General features: G+C 44.4%; 1 non-coding gene across 1 annotated transcript; it reads left to right on the top strand.

Moving 5' to 3' along the window:
* Window positions 1-17,886: 17,886 nt before the first annotated feature.
* On the top strand, window positions 17,887-17,959 carry Trnaa-agc. Its single transcript has one exon. It is a non-coding gene; the product is annotated as a tRNA-Ala (tRNA).
* Window positions 17,960-19,062: the final 1,103 nt, after the last annotated feature.

The following is a 19,062-nucleotide window of genomic DNA, read 5'->3' on the forward strand; positions in this document are numbered from 1 at the left end:
AAATCTCCACCCAGAACTATAACATGGTGGGGAAATCAACTCGAAATATCTTCCAAACTATCCTTCAGGTGTTCAGCCACAACAGCTGCTGAGCCAGGGGGCCTATAGAGACATCCAATTACCATGTCTGAGCCTGCTTTAACAGTGACCTTCACCCAAATTATTTCACATTTCGCAAGCAATGTCTCCAGCCATGAGAACTACACCCCAACTGACCAAGTACACATTACTGCCACCTGAGGTTAGTGTCATCCCTCCTGCGACCTAATCCCAGATGGTCGTCTGTAGGGGGAAAATGGCACGAAAATGACTCAGGCTGCGCTGGGCTGCTGGTGAGAGTAAGTAAGGATGGAGTGCACTCTATTTAGTTTTGAACATTTTATTTATGGATGCAGTGTATTTATCATACTGATACAAACACGTGCCTGTGGTCACGCCACACAGCCCCCAGATCTGTAAACTGTTCCTAAATAACGCTCTCCGGACATGCAAACAATTCATAGTTTACCCAAATAATTTGAGTACAGACATTCAGACTCCTCCTAAATAATACAGCACAATGTTATGTAGACACTCTCAGTACTGTTAAGCAGTCCAAATAACGCATAACACAACCTACAGACCTGCTCGCAAAATAATGTAACTAATGCGCGTAAGCACAGCCATCAAGAGGAGATATTACCTGTACATAGATCGGTGTCAGACTATAGCAGCAATCGTAATATTTAATTTTAGTTACACTGGTAGATGTGTTGGTGGCTTCCAATATTCTTGTGAGTCTTGTATGTTTTTGATGATCTGTAAACAACTTTGCGGGTTTAACTGTCAATGCAATTTAGCGATCAGTGCAAAATAATTTTACCGCTGAAAGTCCCAGAAGGAAGAGGCGGATGGTGCTTCGATACCAACGTCATCAGTAATTCGGCGGTTAAATTCGATAGGAGCCAATCATAATACTCGATTCATTCACATCCTTTGTGTTGGGATATAGTAGGTTCTACATAGCCTTGAGAACGTTCGTTTGTTGAAAGTGGGAAGGGTAACACGTGATGGACTGCAGTATCACGTTAAGATCGCTGTGAAGAGTGCATTCGATGTTATTTTGCGCTATTTTCGTTAACAGGTTCTTTTGGGGCAAGTATTTCCGTGAATACAAGCTGAGACAAGATGAAAACTCCTACAAAAGTGCACGTTAAATATTTCTTGGAGACTATGCAATTTAATAAAGTTCGACATTGTTATTATTTTAGATACCAATTTTGCCACAGTATAACATTCAGAAATCTTCCTAGATGTACTTGCGATGGTAACTAGCTATGAGGAGCAAAACGTCAGCCACACGTCACGTATAGTCTGTTAGAATCACTAAGGAGAAAACAGCTTGTGCTAATCTGCAATGGATTTCTGCAGCGTTTTCGCCGGATTGCAGTTAGAGTAAAGGTAGTGTCAAACCCACGAGAGCGGCCCAGCTTGGAGCGTCTGTGCTCTGTAAATAAGTGTTCACTCACATCCGATCACATCATCAACGGCGCCTAGATGCAACTTCCACCTGCGTTCGGCGGCGACTCGCGGCAGCGCTCACACCCGATCAAGTCAGCACGTGTGTCTAGGTGCACATGTAATTGGGCCAGAGTTTCTCAGAAATCAAGTGTGAGTGGGATGCCCCCCCCCCCCCCCCCTTATGCGTGCAGGCATCTGTGTGTGGTTTGACAGCTGACGACCGCGTCATTTTGCGATCCGGTGGCCAGGGTGCATGGGGGCGATGCTTGTGTGCGTTGATTGCGTTATTTTGCAAGCAGGTCTGCAGGCTGTGCTATGTGTTATTTGGACAGTTTATGAGTACAGAGCGTTCTACGAATCACCGTGCTGCATTAGTTAGGAAGAGTCTGAATTTCTGTACTTAAATTATTTGGGTAAACTAGGATTTGTTTGCGTGTCTGGAGAGCGTTATTTAGGAGTAGTTTACAAATGTGGGGGCTGTGTGGCGTGACCACAGGCACGTGTTTGTATCAGTGTTATAAATATACTCCATCCCTAATTAAAATGTTCCAAACTAAATAGAGTGCACTCCTTCCTTACTCTCCCCAGCAGCCCAGCGCAGCCTGAGTCATTTTTGCGCCGTTTTCCCCCTATAGGCAACCATCTGTTATTAGGTCCCAGGAAGGATGACAGTACCCTCTGGTGGCAGTAATGTGTGCTTTGTCAGTTGGGGTCTAGATCTCATGGTGGAGACATTGCTTGCAAAATAAGAACTTATGTCGATCACAGGCAGAGTCGTTTTCCCTCCATTTTCCCCCACCATCTTGGATTACATCATGCACTGTGCACGTTAGTACACGTTAATGCACATTAGCCCAACAACATGTGGTGGTAAGGGGACGTGGCGGAGACTTGAACTATTTCCTTTCAAGTCCATGTGGGGCATAGCATTCGTGAAAATTCATTCCAAGTCCACGGCAGCATTCTCGTGGTGAACAAATTGTAAGCCACCATCTTGAATAACATTAGTCGTATAATCAGATGACATAATGGACGACAGTGCCCTCTGGCACCGGTACTGCGTACTAAGTCAGTTGGAGTCTCGAGCTCTTGGTGAACTGAGTGCCCTCTGGTGGTGGCGATGTGTACTAAGTCAGTTGGAAACTGGAACTCGTGGTGAACTCATTGGATGGCCGTACTGCATGAAAATGATTAAATAAAGACTTATGCCCAAGTCCTTTTCCCACGAGTCCTTAGGAGGAGGTGGCGGTCAGGTGAATGAGGTTACTACAGGTAACTTTCGCGCCTTTTTCTTATCTTGGTAGAGATATGCCAATTGACCTTTTTTTGACTGCAAAAATTCAAACTTGGCGCTAGTTCATAGGAAGAAATGGCGATCGGGTGACTCAGGTTAGTGGAGGGAGGTCAAGTGAGGCATTTTCACGCCATTTTCTTAGCTCATTAGTGATAACCATGGTGTGATGCATTATCCTGTTGGAATTTGAACTTTGTAGTATTTTTCTCTGGGAGGTGGTAGTTGGGTGACTGAGGTTAGTACAAGTTTCCTTTCTTTTGCGTCTTTTTCTTAGGTTAGTAGAGATATGTGAATTGACCTTCCTTTACTGCTAAAATTCAAACTTGGCTCCAGTTCATATGAGGAAGTGGCATTCGGGTGACTTAAGTTAGTGGAGGTAGCCCTAGTGGCCTATCTTCCCCCTATTTTCTTAGGTCAGTAGAGGTAATGGTGGTGTGATGCATTATCCTGTTGGAATTTGAACTGGCCACTATTTTTCTGGGGGAAGGGGGCATGGCACTTTCCCGCCAAAAGCCGCCATCTTGAATGACGTCATGGCCGCTATCTTGAATGACGACATGCTCTGTTGCCAAGTGTACACACCGCCATCTTGGATGACGTCTTTGCTGCCATCTTGGATACATCCGGCAACAATGCAGAGTGGGGCCGTATTGGCTTTGCCCTGTACAAGCATCTTGTGATGTCATGCCTAATAATAGTTCTGCACAACTGTAGTAGGCACAGGTGCAATTGTCCTAGATGGAAGTCCACTATTATGTAACATGAGAAAAGCCCGTATTTTCCTTGTGCCATCATAACACATATTAAAATATGTTAGTGTAACCATTAAAGTGAACAATCACATGATGAGGTCGGCTCCTTGGAATAAAATTGGGTACATATTAACGAACTTGGCGGTAGAACTGTATCATATAAGACATTGCTTCTCTAAAAGTTTTGTCCAATGTATGATGACTTACGCATAATAATTCTTACTATGATCTATCTTGATAGTGCACTAGTTGACGAAAGTAGCTAATTTCGAAATTATAAAACAAAGTGTTTATTTCAAAACAAAACAGCAGCTTACGCAGGAAAACGACTTTCTCGAAGAAATTCACAGCGGCTGTGAATCCATATATATTAAAGACGACTGAACCAGGTGGAGCTGTAGGTACCCGTATAATTAGCTGTGTAAATTATTCTAATGGTTGGAAGAAAGCAAGATTGTGTCATATCCAAAACGACGGTGTGTAGTATAAGACTTATTAGTTGAAGACATGAAGTCTGTAAATGAGTCCGTGATTATGTTATGGCACTTGGAGCTGAGTGAACGCTTTCAACCAAAGACTTCGTCGAAGCCGGCCGCGTTGGCCGAGCGGTTCCAGGCGCTTCAGTCTGGAACCCCGCGACCGCTACGGTCGCAGGTTCGAATCCTGCCTCGGGCATGGATGTGTGTGATGTCCTTAGGTTAGTTAGGTTTAAGTAGTTCTAAGTTCTAGGGGACCGATGACCTCAAAGTTAAGTCCCATAGTGCTCAGAGCCATTTGAACTTCGTCGAATGTGTGACGTTCTTGCCTGTAGATTTTTGGACCGGCGTTATCAGGTGGGGAGTTGTATGATTCATCTTCATATGTGAAGGGTGTGCACACGTCAGGGGTGCACTGCACATAGGAAGCAAATACTCGGGTAGCAGAGTATTTGTGGAGTGCACATGTTTTCTTTTCTTTTTTTAAAAAAAAAGCTAGGCGATAGTGTGAGGTACTCTGATGAACACTCACCAATCGACACGCAGACGATTAAATCACACCAATTTTATCAGTAAAATGTCGAAGTATTCCTAGCAAAGGTACCAAATTTACTGTCCTCCCGGAAATTTTTCTCGCCCAAATTATGCTCCGGAGGGAGAGCTTGCTGAAACCAGAAGTAGAAAACACTGCAGACTTTATCAAGTGATGGAACGTTCATCGGAAACACAGATTAGACGCCATATGAGGGGTGTTCATTGTAGTCGAAAAATAGTATCGTCTCTAGTGAGGTCGATTTTAAGTGTGTCTGTGAAGTTATCTGGACGCGTATAACAGGTCAAGGTGAAATCAAATTAACTGTTGGCTGTTTTTACCGGCCAGCCGATTCCGCTTTGACAGTTTTACAATCATTCAAAGACAGTCTGCGCCTAGTAGCGATTAAATACCCATATCATGTAGCATCATTTCGTGACTTCTTTAATCTACCGAGTGTAGACTGGGACGTCTATGGATTCATTGCAGGAGTACAGACAGGCAGTTGTGCGAAGTACTTTTAAACACTTTTTTCAAAAACTGTCTTGAGCAGCTAGTTCGACAGCTTACACGCACTGTAAATATCTGAGACCCTGTAGCTACAAACAGGCCTGATCTCATCGACGTTGTTGGTATGGAGATAAGGATTAGTCATCATGACGTCATCATAGCACGATGGTTACTAAAGGTCATAAATGAGTCAAGCAGGTTAAGAAAGTATTTTTGCTAGAAAGAGGACATAATCACTTGCTAGCTTCCCACTTAGAAAGTGAATGGAGGTCATTTAGTTCCAGTGTGATGGAGGTAGAGGAATTATGAGCAAAGTTTAAACGGATCGTAAATCGCAGTCTGGAGAATAATATGCTGACGAAGTGGATTAAGGACAGAAAAGACCCACAGTTGTTTAATAACAAAACTAGGAAATTGCCGAGGAAGCAGAGATTGTTGCACTTTCGGATCGAAAAAGAATGCGCAAATGACGAAAGGCAAAACACTGTAGAGATTCGTTTGTCTGTAATAAGAGCGATGCGCGAAGCATACAACTACCGCCGTACACCTAATCACAAGAGCTGGTCGAGAATTCATGAAAAATCTTAACCTACCTAAAATCGCTGAGAGGGTAAGGTACCAAATGATTTTCGGAAATCTGGAAGTATAGAATCTGCGTGTTTCCCTTCATCCATAGTTCGCAGTATATCATGTGAAAAAAGGGCAAGCTGAGTGTCACACGAACGATGCTTCCTAAAACCGTGCTTATTCTTGGCCATAAGCTTTTCGGTCCCTAGGAAATTTATTACAGCTGGACTCAGAGTATGTTAAAAAATTCAGCAGCAAACCGATGTTATGGATTTTGGTCTATAATTTTGCGGGTCCGTTCTTTTACTCTTGTTCTATACAAGAGTTACCTGCACCTGTTTCCAGCCGCTTGGGTGTTTGGGCTGGGCGAGAGATTCGCGATAAATGCAAGCTAAATAAGGGCCAACGACGTAGAGTACTCTTTATCAAACCGATCTGGTATTCCATCCGGACCTGCGACTTATTTGTTTTCAGTTCTTTCAGTTGTTTCTCTACGCCAGGGATGCTTATTACTACGTTGTTTATACGGGACTCAGTTCGACGGTCAAACGGCGGTATGTGTGTACAATTATTTTGTATGAACGATTTCCGAAACGCGGAATTTAAAACTTCTGCTTTCATTTTGCTATATTCAACTGCCACACGAGATTGGTCAACGAGTTATCAGATGGAAGCCTTAGATCCTCATAGCCACCTTACATAGGACCAGAACTTTCTCGGATTCTCGGTCAGGTCTTGTACTTAGGTATGATGGTGCAGCAGTCTCAACTAACCATTGCCTGTCATCATTTACGTGTTCTCTTTTGAACCGAGAGTGCAACAGCCTTTGCTTCTTCAGCGTTTTTCGAATTTCGTTGCTAAACCACGATGAGTTCTTTCCGTCCTTAATCCACTTACTGGGCACACACTTTTCCAAAGCACGTTTTACAAACTGTTTAAACTTTGCCCCTAATTACTGTATGTCCATCATACCGGAACTAAGTGATTGTAATTCACAGATAATGCAATTAATTGTCATGAGACGAAGAGATATATACATTTCGATAAATATCTGACTGGCGCGTCATGGTGTAACATAGTCCTTTTCCGTGAGTTTCTATTTCAACAGAAATAAGTAGCCGTTGCTAGGGAAGCAAGTGTATCTCAGAAAGGGAGTTGCTATATAAGCGAATGAAGGGTGCTTCTTTAGCGGTTCATACTACAGATGTCATCAGCAAACATTTCAGTAATTGTCTTAGAGACATAATTAAATCATTAATTAGTTTTTTATGAATGCCAGGAACGCCGTGATTCTTCCGCTCCATAGGGAATAAGTAGGGATGAGGAGAGTGAGTGCTGTTTACGTGTAAATGCGATGCGGAGCGCATGTCTTTGTTACGAGAGCGGCGCCGGACCGGGGGATGTAATCATAGAGCGCGAGGCCGCAGCTGGCTGGCGCCAGGCGCTGCGTTCCACCCCCGCCACCCCCGACGCCCCCGCCACCCGCGCGGAGGTGGCGCCGGCGCCGACGCCGCCAACACGCGCCACTCGCCTCCAATTGGCGGCGCCGGCCGTCGCATACAAACTGCTCTTAATTTGCCCGCTCCTTACAATACGCGCAACCTTCGGCTGTTTCGACTAGAGGTAGCTACGAGGCTACAGATCCGTGAGGTAATTCAGCCTAAACAGTCCACGCCCACGGGCCTAAACAATGGCCCCGCCCGTTGTTCAGTGTTGGAGATGTTACCCAACAACGTGAATTCCGACGTGACGCAAGGGAGACGGGAGCATCTGTTCTGTGTATGACTGCAACAGTAACTAAGTTTACCAGAGAAGGTTCACCCATAGAATATATATAATTCCGCTGTTATCGCACTACTTTCTCTTAATTATTCCCCCTTTTGCCATCCTTAGAATATCGTTACTACAGTCTGGAGCCGCGCGACCGCTACGGTAGCAGGTTCGAATCCTGCCTCGGGCATGGATATGTGTGCTGTCCTTAGGTTAGTTAGGTTTAAGTAGTTCTAAGTTCTAGGGGACTGATGACCTCAGAAGTTAAGGACCATAGTGCTCAGAGCCAATGTTGGTTCTCACCCTAAGGGTAATACGATATCTTCTGAGGGATCGAAACAAAATGGTTTCGGTTATAGTTCAGCGAAAACTCTAAAATGTAAACAAAATCTGCTTGTCATTATTTCGTTCCTCTGATATTTATCAGATTATCATCGTAAACAACAACAGTTTCGAGAGCCATTTGGTATCCACGTTTCCCTACATTATGGTTCGCGTCGAATCGTAGCCACGTCACATCACTTACAAATGAAGTATTGCATGAAAATGAGGAGTAAGAATAAATATGTTGTATTCACGCTAAGTCATCTTGTAGGTACATCTTCAAGGAGTTAGGAATGTTAACTGCACTTTCACAATATATCGCTGATGAAGTTTGTCATAAATAATCCATCACAATTTTAGAAGGAGAAATTACGTTCATTACACAATATTAAAGCTGCCAATGGCTCAGAACAGGGTTCAGTATGTAACAAAAATGTTGTGATCACTTGCCCGGTAATGTAAAATGCCTGACAGGCTGCAAGGCAAGTTTTAAATGTGGTCTAAAATCATATATTCTGGATAACGCCTACTGTTCTGCACACGAAAACTGGGAGTCTGAAAAAAAAAAAAAAAGGAAAGGGTCAAACCCTACTGTTCTGCTGTCCTATTAACTGACTCGATCCATATCATTTCTGCGAAATCCTCATTTAAATGATCTGTGGAGCATGTAACTAACTGATTGGTTAAGTACGGTCTGTGGCGCTGACCCTTGACCGGACTATACACCTGACCGCAGCTAGAGTGCAGTCTTTCTGTTCGCCGCGGCGCTAGGAGGCGGCGAGACAGCGGGTCGTCTCCCCAGACACCTTTTACCTCCTGGAGAGATCTCCGGTACTCATTTGGAAACAGGGTGAGTAGACATGCGGCCGTTCTGAAGAGACTGGAATGAGGAAAACTCCCCACCCTGGCTGGGACTGGAACTAGTATCTCCAGGACACGAGTCTAGTGCTCACGTCACTTATTGTCATGTACCCAGCTTCCGTTAGGTCACTGTCTCGGTGTTCGTTATCTCTAGAACGCAAGAACAAATTCATTCGTCCCTCTATCATCAGACCGCCTGGCCACATTTAACGCTAATCCAAGTTTTATGTTCACTGGAGTCACGATAACGTCTTCCACTCCAACCGGTTCCCTAATTCATCTAAGCTTTTTCATGCGACTCCTTATACTTGGCATGATATATATATATATATATATATATATATATATATATATATATATATATATATATATATACGATGCTCACTAAGTCACTATGTTTTCAAATGGTTACCGCAATCAAAAGTGTATGTCTCATTGCTGTCAATACGCAACGATTAGGGAGTTTTAGTTTCAAGTAGGTTGGAAGCTACGTTTTGGAAGCCCTGTTTAATTTACGATTGGAACCCCAGAACATTTTGAAATTCGTCTTTATTCGTTCTGCTGTCCTTCCTATGTTAACAGTCATCACTTCTCATGTGGCTAGATTCACGACTTCCAACAGATGGAACTCAATGTGTTGTTCTTAACAGGACGCCAGAGCATGTGTTGTCGATGTGCGTTGATCTATATCAAATCTAGCCGGCCGGTGTGACCGTGCGGTTCTAGGCACTTCAGTCTGGAACCGCGTGACCGCTACGGTCGCAGGTTCGAATCCTGCCTGCGGCATGCATGTGTGTGATGTCCTTAGGTTAGTTAGGTTTAAGTAGTTCTAAGTTCTAGGGGACTGATGACCACAGATGTTAAGTCCCATAGTACTCAGAGCCATTTTAACCATTTTTATATCAATCCTAATATGTAAATATAGATAGAGAAGGCTCAATTCCCACACTGATTCATTATTTCTTACTTTGATAGAAAGCCTAAAACACACGCGAATTTCATTTGTTTGAATGTTCGCTAAATGTGATCTATTTATCTATATTTTATCACTGTGTAACTCTATAAAAAAATCCGTATCTTCCCTCTTAGGGTTAACTAGGTGCTGAGATCTGTAAAGGATGTTGACTATTATCTGATCTTGTTAAAAGTTAACTAGCTCAGAAAGGTTGGGAATCGCTGTCCTAGAAGACGGAACGAGGTGGCGTAGTGGCAAGATCCGTGAGCCGTGACAGGACGACGGCGACTCAAAAACAAACCTGGCCATACACGTTTTAAGTTTTCCGTGATATTACAAAATCCGTTGAGGCGAATTCCAGGATGATTCCTCTGAAAGAAGAGGTCCGATTTTCTTTTGCCACCCTTTCCCGCCCTACACCCTTGCTCCGTATCTTAAGATCCTGTAAAGACGCGTCGGTAAACATTATCCTTCCTTCGTGAAATAGAACTACAAGAAAATGACAGTGACGTGTAAAGTTCACGCAGAAGATCTTTGTCGCAGAATGAAGTAGGGCGGAAAGAAGGACAGACTGTCCCTTCCGTGCCTTGAGAGGGCCACGCCCATCTTCTGTCCGCCGACACCTGTTCCACCCTTAATGATATTCGTGTTGGCTACACGGAAAATTGCGTCATCCCACTGTAACGTGGCTTCGGCAACGTTGCAAGATCTTCGACCGAAGTGGTGTCTATGTCAGTGTCATACCGACTAACAGCAGCGGTTATATAGTATTTCGCTACCTTTCACACTTATTTCACATTTTAACTACAGCCACTGTTCACGAAAGTATTCATAAAACTCTGCCGATAGTAGCCTTTGTAATAATTAACTCTCAAGGCATGAGGACTTGAGAATTGACTCTGACGAAGGCTAGATTTTATGACCCGGCGCCTGGGAACAAGAATCTCGTAAATGGCGAAGCCGGTGGGCTGTTGGCGTGCTACTTTCGCGTGGTAATGTCGCGGGCATCTATGCAGTGTGGTGTGAAACCACAATTAGGTGCCAAGCTGCTGAACGTCCAATCCTAAAAACAGAATGTGGAGTTCAGGGCAGGATCCTTCTACACAGTACAGTGTTGGCGCATGCGGAAATGTCTCAGAGCACACCTTTCAGCTCGCATCGTTGGACAAGGATGCTCTATCAGCAGAGGACCGCTACGATTGTAGTCGGCACAGAGTCAACGAAATTAGACCGTTAATCAGTGTTATCGTTCCATTGAAGATAAGATCATTAGCGGCCGTTGTGGCCGAGCGGTTCTACGCGCTTCAGTCTGGAACCGCGCGACCGCTACGGTCGCAGGTTCGAATCTTGCCTCGGGCATGGATGTGTGTGATGTCCTTAGGTTAGTTAGGTTGAAGTAGTTCTAAGTTCTAGGGAACTGATGATCTCAGATGTTAAGTACCATAGTGCTCAGAGCCATTTGAATCATTAAGTTCATTAGAGACGGTGCACTAATTTGAGTTGGGGAAGGACAGGGAAGGATTTGGGCCTAACCTGAAAGGAATCATTCGAACATTTGGAAAATATAAAGCTGATTTGCCGGACGAGGATCTGAACCGCCGTCCTTTGCGATGGGGCTCCTGTGTGTAAACAAAAGGAACGTCTTGCTTATAACACTACCCCATAGTCATGCAGTTCCGCATAGTTTACAATTTTATTTTAACTTTGTGATGTTGCACTTTCTACCGCCACTGCCGTTAACGAACGAGAGGAAAGTCGTGTACATTACATGAATCTCCTGAGCTTTGTACTTTGTTACTGTATGTCGTTTAGCGTTTTTTGTGACGGACCCTGAAGACTAGTTAGGAGTTTCTACAGAGGAGCATGGGAAACTGCCCAAACCCCACTTAGGCTGGTCCGTGTGCCAAATCAAGAGTCGTTAATTCGACATGCGGATTTGACTCGGGTCTGGCTCGCCTCGCTAACTCGCGAACTAATGTGCTGCGTATTAATAAGCCTTACGTGAGGTGGAGGTGGGGGGATGAGCATATTGTTTCTAATAATACGTTCACACATCACTTACTTTAGTCCGGATTCCCTAGTCATGATGTGCTGTCTTATCTTGATCATGTACCATCAAAATACTGGGCGTTTGTTAATTCACCTCACAAATTGTTGGAAAGTGGGGGGGGGGGGGGTATGTAAGTGATGCCAGAATTCACTTGCAGTGGTAAAACTGGTTCACGGATAGAGAAATAAACATGTAAAAGAACGATTAGTAACGCACTACCATAGTGCGACGGCACATAGTAAAAAAAAAAAAATGGAAAGAGCAAATAAATACGATTCCAAACGTAAAAGCCAATAATCTTCAACATCGTACGAACAAAACTAGAATAGCAAACCGAGAGGAATAACGGCCGCGCGGAGTGGCCGCGCGGTTAGAGGCACCATGATTGATTGCGCGGCGTCTCTCGCCGGAGGTTCGAGTTCTCCCTCGGGCATGGGTATGTGTGTTGTTCATAGCATAAGTTACTTTAAGTAGTGTGTAAGTCGAGAGACCGATGACCTCGGCAGTTTGGTCCCATAGGAATTCACACTCATTTGAACTTTTTTTTTTCTTTTGAAGAAATAACGAAGAGCAAGCGTGTAACTGTGTGCGAGCAGAAAGTTTGAGATACATCAACACAACTGGACGAGATAAACGCACGCACTTTCGTCTTAGCCTATGCCGCCAGAGGGTCTTGCCAAATGACTCCACGCTCCTCGATGTGCGACCATGAAACCATTCAACTCTAAAGCGGTCTTGCCGGTAATGATGTCCGAATCCGGTTACGATACCAAAGAGTGTGTTCAATTTTACTACATCTGCTCGACAGAAGACAGTAATTTATAGTTACTATTATATCCTACATTTGAAGCCAAATGAGTAATATGGGCACCATGCCCATTGGTAAGTTGTACGCGAGAGCTACAGTACTTACTGGTGACATTGATTATAAAGTGACTCATGTTCAGCTGGTGGTTCATGCATCGATCATCTACAAATGTGTCTAGCAAAGGTAATAGTTAACGCATTAGACAGTTGGATACAGATGAAACAATGACCCGAGTTTTAGTAAATTACTGTTGAGCTTTCATGCAGAAGACCCGGGATGATAGAAAACATAGTGTTAAATGTTACTTGCAGGAGACGCGAAACGATGGAACACATATACTGAAGCGTCAAAGAAACTGATATAGGTTTGCGTATTCAAATATAGAGATACGAAAACAGACAGAATTTGGCGCTGCGGTCGGCAACGCCTATATAAGACAAGTGTCTGGCTCAGTTACTAGAACGGTTACTGCTGCTACAATGGCAGGTTATCAAGATTGAAGTGAGTTTGAACTTGGTGTTAAAATCGGCTCACGAGCGATAGGACACAGCATCTCCGAGGTAACGATGAAGTGGATATTATCCCGTACGACCATTCCACGAGTATACCATGAATGTTAGGAATCCGGTAAAACACCAAATCTCCGACATCGCTGAGGCCACAAAAAGATCCTGCAAGAACGGGACCAACGATTAATGAAATTAATCGTTCAGTGTGACGGAAGTACAACCCTTCTTAAAGTTGCTGCAGATTTCAGTGCTGGGCCATCAACAAATGTCAGCGTGCGAAACATTAAACGCAATATCATCGATATGGGCTTTCGTAGCCGAAGGCCCACTCGTGTACCCTTGATGACTGCACGACACTAAGCTTTACGCCTCACCTGGACCCGTCAACACCGACATAGGACTGTTGATGACTGGAAACATGTTGCCTGGTCGGACGAGTCTCATTTCAAATTTTATCAAGCGGATGGACGTTTACTGGTATGGAAAAAATGTTCAAATGTGTGTGAAATCTTATGGGACTTAACTGCTATGGTCATCAGTCCCTAAGCTTACACACTACTTAACCTAAGTTATCCTAAGGACAAACACACACACCCATGCCCGAGGGAGGACTCGAACCTCCGCCGGGATCAGCCGTACTGGTATGGAGACAACCTCATGAATCCATGGACCCTGCATGTTAGCAGGGGAATGTTCAAGGTAGTGGAGGCTCTGTAAAGGTGTGGGGCGTGTGTAGGTGGAGTGATATGGGACCCCTGATGCGTCTAGCTATGACTGACAGGTGACCCGTACGTAAGCATCCTGTCTGATCACCTGCACCCATTCATGTCCCTTGAGCATTCCGACGAACTTGGGCAGTTCCAGCAGGACACTGCGTCACCCCACATGTCCAGAATTTCTACAGAGTAGTCCAGGAACACTCTTCTGAGTTTAAACAATTCCCCTGGCCACCAAACTTCCCAGACATGAACATTATTGAGCATATCTGGGATGTCTTGCAACGTACAGTTTAGAAGAGATCTCCACCCCCTCAAACTCTTACGGACTTGTAGACAGGCCTGCAGGATTCATGGCGTCAGTTCCCTTCAGCACTACTTCAGACATTAGTCGAGTCCATGCCACGTCGTGCTGCGGCACTTCTGGACGTTCGCGGGGGCCCTGCGTGATATTAGGCAGGTGTACTAGTTTCTTTGGCTCTTCAGTGTACTTTTAAATGTTTCTTGATATTTTTATAGGCTGTATTATCTGGACAGCGGTTTCTATTTTACCTCTTGGACATTCTAGAAGTTTTTAAAAGAAATGTCTACGCATTCTGAAAGAAATGTAGACGTTGCACTCATTTCCGACACTTTGACTGAGTAGTTTTTTGCAACTGATTCTAAACTTATATTCATCACGCCTTTTCCTCGTCAATAGAGTGTTATACCGACTGGTAACTATTCCTCAAAATCTGTTAAAATCACTATCAGCAGCTATTTTTCGATGTCGAGTTATGTAACCTAAAAATAGCTACAGTAGCGCCATTTCAAATGTGGCTGATTTCTCCAGCAGAGAAACGTGCTTACTGCTTCAAGAAAATGTATAGTATGTGACTGTTTTTGAGACTGGGGAATATAAAGCAGGTGAAGCTGGCGATGTGATTAGTAATGAAGGGCATATCACGCAAGGTTTGGCGTGGGCCTGAGGCGCGTGCCGTTACTAATGTATCTGACAGCCGGGCTCCACGCAAGCGACCTTCATCGACCAGTTATGTTTTATATACGCTCTCATGGCATAAGCGCTCTAATAAGACGGTGAGTGCTTCGTGGCAGGATGCTCCGTGATATTCCAAACAGAATAGCGTGTAATGTGACACGAACACGCGGGTCGTTATCACACGGCCTCTCCCGCTAAATATCTAGTGGCGTAATTTAGGAAACGCTCGTCTCAGTTTGTATGCTTAGCACGTTATCACAGTGTGGCTCAGTGCACCACTAATGCCATTCACCCCTTCTCTCCTTTTTTCCGTCGCCTGTGTGAGGCAGCACTCCGCACCCTGCACAGACAGAATATGTCCACCAGTAGGAATACAGAATCACGCGCCTGATATCTGCTAGTGTGTCCTGTAATCCTGCGTCAGTGGATATGTCGTGTTTCTATACTCGACAGCATTTGCACTGGCAAATCTTGTGAAGAAAAAAAATGAGTAAATTAACGTACTGTCCTTATTGTGACTCGAATATCTCGTACGGACTTACAGTCAGATACAGAAGAAGAAACACTGTGATCAGGCCCTGAAGGCAACGCCATAATCGACCGAATGCTGTGTCATTCTCAGTCATTCATCAACGGACGCAGTATGGATGGCATGGAGTCAGCACACCTCACTCCCACCCGTTGAAGACGTTTCGTCCTTGTAGTCACTACCTATTCATCAGGTAGCTGTTCAATTGGAATCAAGAGGCTGAGTGCAACCCGGTCCAGTCGTCCCACCAAGGAATGTCTGGCAGTATTTTACCGGGAATCGCACCTGGGTCCCCCACATGAGGGTCTGGCGTGTTGACCACGCGTCTATGGAGATGGACACGTTCTGGGGTGCCTTATATTGATGAAAAATGTTTTTGTTGCCCCACAGAAAAAAACCGTCCGTGTGTGCTTGTGAACGTACGTTTGAGCGCCCTCCAGCATAGTCCTGGAACGAGTGGTGCAGTTTCCCCAGTGAGACAATTACCGTGGGACCAAATGTCCTCTACGTGAGGAGAAGGCAATGAGATACGCCCATAAACCAAACATTATAACAACAACTTGCTTCATAGCGTGATGGTGATTTCTGCGTACATGGATTCCACAAGTCCTTGGCGGGCTCCCGGAGGTGTGCAGCAAAGACATCTACTCACAGATCACAAAATTCCCGTAGATTACGGGTCGCTGATTTGTGAGCGCGCAACTAGTGCCCAATAACGCCCCAGTTGTCGGGTTCAGATCAGACGGGTTTGGTGGCACAGACATCAGTGCGAGATGATTTTCATGCTCCTCAAACATACTGTAGCACGAATCTGGGCTTGTGACACATATAGTTATTCTGCTGGAAGATACCACTGCCGTGGGGGAAGACATCAAGTATGAAGGGACGTAACTTGTCCACAACTTTCGATTAACACCACAGGTCTCATGCAAGACCATCGACCTGAAATAGCTAGAAACTTTATTCACCCGACCAGGCAACACGTCATTGAGGTCCAGTTAAGTTAATTTCGTGCCCGGTGCAATAGTAGCGGTGCTTCGGCGCGGAGAACCCCTGTCCAACAACGTGCGCTGAAAGGTGTGTTCTGAAACACTTCTGCCTGTGTCAGCATTGTACGGTGTAGACAGATCTGCCTCAGATAGCAGCCTATCCTTCTTTACAGAGGGTGGATGATGAGGAGGAAGGTTCCGCTCTCTACATTCTGTTACGAGGCTTGGACGACCAGCAAATTGGCACCTACTTGTGGTTTCACACCACATTGCGTAGACCCTCTCGATAGTGTTAAGCACAAGCAGCAAGAGAATAACCCACCGGCTTCGCCATTTACGAGATTCTCGTTCCCAGCTGATGGGCCATGAGAGTCTCCCCTTTTTCAGGGTCGTTCTCATCCCTAGGATTCCATGTCATCAAGATCGTCACATGCAGCTTAGCGACGGAGTAAATGATATGGGCCTGTAATTTAGTGAAATACTTCTATTGCAATTCTTGAATACTGGCGTAACCTGTCCATCCTTCTAGTCTTTGGATACGGATCTTTCATCGTGCGAGCAGTTGTATATGATTTTTAAGTATGGTGCTATTGCATCAGCGTACTCTGACAGGAACTAAATTAGTACACACTCACGGACTGTGTCTGCAAGAGGCGTAATTTAACTCGCTTCTAGGGTATATGTAGCTTACCTGCTCCACAAGTCCCAGTTTTCACTTTGAGAAGGCTTATATTTAAGTTTACACTCCCGATCTGAGAGGTGAAAGGTTTATACTATTACATTGTTAACCAACCTTTGTGCTAACAGTCAAAGCAAACATATGTTCGCTGAACTGTTCATTATACGAGGTATATTAACACATTCAGGGTTGTGTAGGCGTGAATTGAAGTTATTTCGATTTTCAGTTTTGTGGCAACTGACCCTGAATAAAGAAATGTGTGAAGTTATTCACATGAGTATTAAAAGGAATCCGCTAAATTTCGCTTACGCTATAAGTCAAACAAAACTTACGGGTGTAAATTCAACTAAACAGTTAGGGATTACAATTACAAATAACCTAAATTGGAACGATCACATATATGATGTTGTGGGTAGAGCAAACCAGAGAAGACTGCGATTAATTGGCAGAACACTTAGATGGTGCAACAGGTCTATTAAAGAGACTGCTTACGCCACGCTTGTCCGCCCTATTCTGGGGTATTTCTGTGCGGTGTGGGATCCGCATCAGGTGAGACTGACGGATCACATCGGAATAGTTCAAAGAAGGGCGACTCGTTTTGTACTATAGTGAAATAGGTGATATAGTGCCACAGACATGATACGTGAACTGGAGTGGCAATCATTAAAACAAAGGTGTTTTCTGTTGCGAAGGGATCTTCTCATGAAATTTCAATCACCAGTTTTCTCCTCCGATTGTGGATACATTCTGTTGGCAGCCACCTACTTAGGGAGGAATGATCGTCACGATAAAATAAGAGAAATCAGTGCTCGCACAGAAAAACGTAAATGCTCGTTATTCCCGCGCGCCGTTCGAGAGTGGAACGGTTGAGAGACAGCTTGAAGGTGGTCCATTGAACCCTCTGAATGGCACTTTACTGTGAATAGCAGAGTAATCATTTAGATGTTTTCTAGTATTTTATCATCGCCCTTTTTCTTTTTCTATTTTTAAACAGATAATGAGATGATGATTTTCTAAGAAGAATATACCTACACTGAAATTGTTTTTGTCACCGGCACTGAAAAATTCAATAAAACAGTGAAACCGAGCGAGGTGGTGCAGTGGTTAGCACACTGGACTAGCATTCGGGAGGACGACGGTTCAATCCCGTCTCCGGCCATCCTGATTTAGGTTTTCCGTGATTTCCCTAAATCGTTTCAGGAGAATGCCGAGATGGTTCCTTTGAAAGGGCACGGCTGATTTCCTTCCCAATCCTTCCCTAACCCGAGCTTGCGCTCCGTCTCTAATGACCTCGTTGTCGACGGGACGTTAAACACTAACCACCACCACCAGTGAATTAAGTTAGTTTTCGCATTACAGGCAGATTACAGTCCTTTCCCTATCTAATGTAAGATTGGGTGAATAAGTAATAATAATCAAGAGTAATAAGTAATAATAATCAAGAGTGAAAAATAAAGGAAGGTTAGAAGATTACGACCCGTCTTTAATGACCACAACGGAGATCGAGTACAAGCTCCGGTATGAGAAGCATGCGGAAGGAAGTCGGGCACGTTCTCTAAATTTTCTCAGTGGTGTTTCTGGAAAAGAACGTCGCCTTTCTTCCAGGGATTCCCGTTTGATTTGCCGAAGAATCTCCGTAACACGTGTTGTTTGAACCTACCGGTAACAAATCTAGCCGCCCGCCTCTGAATTGCTTCGATGTCTTCCTTATATCCGACCTGGTGCGGATCCGAAACACTCTAGTATTATTCAAGAATAGGTCGCACCAGCGTCCTATATGCGGTCTCCTTTTCAGGGGAACCACTCTTTCCTAAAATTCTCCCAATAAGCTGAAGTCGACCATTCGCCTTCCCTATCACAATTTTCATATACTCGTTCCACCTGATATCGCATTGCAACGTTACGCCCAGATATTTAAACGACTTGATTGTGTCAAGCAGGACACTAGTAAAACTGTATGCGAACATAACAGATTTGATCTTCCCACTCATCCATATTAACTTACATTTTTCCTCATTTAGGGCCAGCTGCCATTCATCACATCACCTGGAAATTCTGTCTAAATCGTCTTGTATGTTCCTACAGTCACTCAACTTCGACACCTTACCGTACACCACGGCCTCATCAGAAATAGCCGCACATTGCTACCCACCCCGTCCGCCAAGTCATTTATGTATATAGAGAGGAGCGTTTAACGTAAGCTATTTAGCAGAACCACGGGAAACCCAAATCTGGCTAGCCAGACTGAGAATCGATTCCCGT

The sequence above is a fragment of the Schistocerca piceifrons genome, chromosome X (genome assembly GCF_021461385.2).
Source record: "Schistocerca piceifrons isolate TAMUIC-IGC-003096 chromosome X, iqSchPice1.1, whole genome shotgun sequence".
In the NCBI taxonomy this organism is placed as follows: domain Eukaryota; kingdom Metazoa; phylum Arthropoda; class Insecta; order Orthoptera; family Acrididae; genus Schistocerca; species Schistocerca piceifrons.